This window comes from Sapajus apella, unplaced genomic scaffold (genome assembly GCF_009761245.1).
Source record: "Sapajus apella isolate SASKATOON/1434 unplaced genomic scaffold, GSC_monkey_1.0 scaffold262, whole genome shotgun sequence".
Classification (NCBI taxonomy): Eukaryota; Metazoa; Chordata; class Mammalia; order Primates; family Cebidae; genus Sapajus; species Sapajus apella.
In genome coordinates this window covers 91371-95784 of record NW_022437202.1, presented here as the reverse complement: position 1 = coordinate 95784, position 4414 = coordinate 91371, and positions in this window count along the sequence as shown.

The following is a 4414-nucleotide window of genomic DNA, read 5'->3' as shown; positions in this document are numbered from 1 at the left end:
ATTATAAAATATATTTATATTAACAATTTATATCATATATTATTAATTATATTATTAGGATATGCTATATCGGTATATATTATTAGGATACAATACATATCCTTATATATATTATTAGGATATAATATATATATTCCTAATAATCTTGAGGGTGCTTTTCCGCCTCCTTTTTTTCACCCTAGCGTGCCTCTTTCCTTTCCCTGCCAGCTGGTGCTCGGCTCCTCTCCACCGTCTCTCCTGTTTACTTCTGAATGAACTTTTCACAAAAGTGCAGGGCGCTCCCAGTCCCGTTTATGCACATTTTAAGCATTGTGTTAAGATTCATATGTAGCTGCTATTTTAATTTCCACATCATGTTCTGTTTTTTCTTTTTCCCCTTCTTTGCATGCTTGACTTTAAACATTTCTGCAGCATAGGCTGAGGCTGGGTCCAGTTGGGGAGAGGCGAAGGCGGGATAAACCCAGAGTCGAGGAATGTTGTTTCCTACTGGAAGGCTCCAACCTCACACAGAGGAGTAAAAGGTTTTAAAGAGAATCTTTTTTTTTTTTTTTGAGACAGAATTTCACTCTTGTTTCTTGTTGCCCAGGCTGGAATGAAATGGCATGATGTCCGCTCACTGCAACCTTCTCCTCCCAGGTTTAAGCGATTCTCCTGCCTCAGCATCCCAAGTAGCTGGGATTGGGGGTGCCCACCACCATGCCTGGCTAATTTTTTGTAATTTTAGTAGAGATGTGATTTCACTGTGATGGCTAGGCTGGTCTCGAACTCCCAACCTCAGGAGATCCACCCGCCTCGGGCTGCAAAAGTGCTGGGATTACAGGCGTGAGCCACTGAGCAGGGATAAATTTTTTGGAGGAAATTATCTAAAAACATATCCTTTTGATATCAGCAAAGTCTACAGTGATATCCTCTTTTTATTCCTGATATTGGTAATTGTGTCATCTCTCTTCCTAAAATTTCTGTCTTACTAGCAGTCTTGTTTTATTGATCTTCTAAAGGAACTAGTTTTTTAAAATTGTTTTTCTGTCTTTATTTGTGCTCAGTTTCATTGATTTTTGCTCTTATTTTTATTGTCATCTTTTTTCTATTGGCTTTGGGTTTATTTTGCTTTTGTCACCACCTGAGTTCTTCAAGTAAGAGCTTAGATGACTGACTTGAGGCTTTTTTTTTTTCGCTAATGTATGGTGTTCGTGCTATGCATTTCTCTCTCAGTGTTTTTTGAGGTTGTCTTCAAAAATTTTGATATGTTGTTTTCATTTTTATTAAGGTTAATTAATTTTTTTACATCTATGAAGGCTTTCTCTTTGTCCTACAGACTGTTTAGTAGTGTGTTGTTCATTTTCCAAGTATTTGGATATTTTTCTCTTGCCTTTTGTGACTGACTTTTAGTTGATTTCATTGTGGTCAGGGATCATACTGTATGAGTCAATTATTTTAAATTTGAGGTTTGCTTTATGGCCCAGGATTTTTTTTTTTTTTTTAATTTTTTTTTTTTGAGACGGAGTTTCACTCATGTTACCCAGGCTGGAGTGCAATGGCGCGATCTCGGCTCACCGCAACCTCCGCCTCCTGGGTTCAGGCAATTCTCCTGCCTCAGCCTCCTGAGTAGCTGGGATTACAGGCACGTGCCACCATGCCCAGCTAATGTTTTGTATTTTTAGTAGAGACGGGGTTTCACCATGTTGACCAGGATGGTCTCTATCTCTTGACCTCGTGATCCACCTGCCTCGGCCTCCCACAGTGCTGGGATTACAGGCTTGAGCCACCGCGCCCAGCCGATATGTTTTATCTTGACCTATGTTCTGTGTGGATTTGAAATGAGTGTGTGTTCTGCTTTTCATGTGCGAACTTTCTATAAATGTTGACTGATTCTGTTGGCTGAAGATGATTTTCAGTTCTTCAAATGCTTGCTGATTTTCTGTTCAGTTTTTCTATATATTATTATGAGAGAAGTGTTGAAGGCTCCAATGTAACTGTGGATTTGTCTATTTTTAAATATTTTATTTTATTTTATTTTATTTTCTTGAGACCAAGTTTCACTCTCATTACCCAGGCTGGAGTGCAATGGTGCGATCTCGGCTCACCGCAACCTCCGCCTCCTGGGTTCAAGTAATTCTCCTGCCTCAGCCTCCCGAGTAGCTGGGACTACAGGCAGGTGCCACCATGCCCAGCTAATTTTTGTATTTTTAGTAGAGACAGGGTTTCACCATGTTGACCAGGATGGTCTCGATCTCTTGACCTCGCGATCCACCTGCCGCAGCCTTCCGAAGTGCTGGGATTATAGGTGTGAGCCACCGCGCCCAGCCTACCTTTTTTTTTCTTTACATGTTTTGCAACTCTGTTTGGTTTATACATATTAGGATTGTTACGCCTTCTTCGTGGATTTTTAAATTTTTTCTTTGTTCTACGCAAACCCCAAAAGAATTGACGTATGTTAAAAAAAAAAAATGAGGAACAATTGGTGATTTTTATGCAGAAACTAAATAATCTTTAATAAATAAATCTCTATTTTGGAATAAAAAACTTTTTTTATTTGTTCTAAAGTTTATATTAGGCCAGATGCGGTGACTCACGTCTGTAATCCCAGCACCTTGGGAGGCAAAGGCATGTGGATCACCTGACATCACGAGTTTGAGATCAGCCTGGTCAACATGGTGAAACTCCATCTGTACTAAAAATACAATTATTAGCCAGGCGTGGTGGCACATACCTGTAATTCCAGCTACTTGGGAGTCTGAGGCAGGAGAACCACTTGAACCCAGGGGGCAGAAGTTGCAGTGAGCAGAGATTGTGCCACTGCACTGTAGCCTGGGTGACAAGAGTGAAATTCCATGTCAAAAAATAAATAAAGTTTATATTATATTAATGTACTCACTTTTGGTCTCTTTAAATTAATATTTGCATGTTACACATTTTTATCCTCCTAATTTCAACCTGTCTGTATAATTATATTTGAAATAAGTTTCCAATAGGCAGCATGTAGTTGAATTATATTTTCTAATCTATTTATGTCTGTGTTTTAATTGGTACACTTAGACCATTTACATTTAATGTAATTATTGATATGTTAGGGCTTAAATCTAGCAGTTTTTGTTTGTTTGTTTTCTATTTGTACTCTGTTACTGCCATTTTTTTTTTTTTTTTGAGATGGAGTTTCAGTCTTGTTGCCCAGGTTGGAGTGCAATGGTATGATCCTGGCTCATCACAACCGTCACCTCCTGAGTTCAAGACATTCTCCTGCCTCAGCCTCCCGAGTAACTTGGATTACAGGCTTGTGCCACTGCTCCCGGGTAATTTTGTATTTTTAGTAGAGACGGGGTTTCTCCATATTGGTCAGGCTGGTCTCGAACTCCCAACCTCCACTAGCTGATGTCAGTAATTTTTTCTTTTATCACTCTTTTCTGTCTAGAGAAATTTAGCTATTTTGTTTAGGATAATTCTGCTGGCAGGTAATTATCTCAGTTTTCTTTGCTCTGAAAATATCTTGAGTTCTTCAGTTCTAAAGGGTATTTTCTCTGGATACAGAATTCAGAATCAACAATTCTGTTCTTTCCGTCCTTGAAAACTGTTGTGCCACTCTTTCTGACCTCTATGATTTCTGATAAGGTAGCCACTGTTATTCGAATTGGTTTTCTCTGTAGGCAAGGTGTTTTGTCTCTTTTGTTGCTTTCATTATCTCTTTATCTGTTTTTAGAGTTTAAAAATTTTGATTGATTTTGTTTTCAGTCAACCGTTGAAGGAGACTCTTCTCTAAAAATTACACAAAGAAGCAAATCTCCAGGTCAACAGTCTCTATAGAGCTTGGATTTCTGTATTCTGGTGTTTGGAAAACAACTTCACTAAGGCAATCCCTTAGGGCTGGTAATTTCATCATGTAAATATTTTCACATCTGTAAAGCATAAAGTAGCAAAGCTTTAGTCACTGTAGGAACAAGTATCTGAACCTCTTCTTGTGCTTAATTGGTATAAACTCTCCAGGGCAACAGTTCCCCACCTTTTTGGCACCAGAGACCGTTTCATGAAGGACAATTTTTCCATGGATGAGGGAGCGGGGACTAGGGGGATGATTCAAACATATCAGATTTATTGTGCACTTTATTTTTATTGTTATTACATTGTAGCATATAATGAAATAAGTATCCAACTCACCATAATGTAGAATCACTGGAAGCCTTGAGATTGTTTTCCTGCAACTCGATGGTCCCATGTGGCAGTTATGGAAAAGAGTGAGAGATCATCAAGACATTAGATTGTCATTAGGAACCCACAACCTAGAGAACAAGTTAGGGATCATCAAGAATTAGATTCTCACAATGGGCCCACAACCTAGATCCTTTTCATGCGCTCTTATGAAAATCTGAGGCCTCAGCTCATCTAGGAGGAAGGAGATGCTCAGGCCGTCACAGGAGCGATG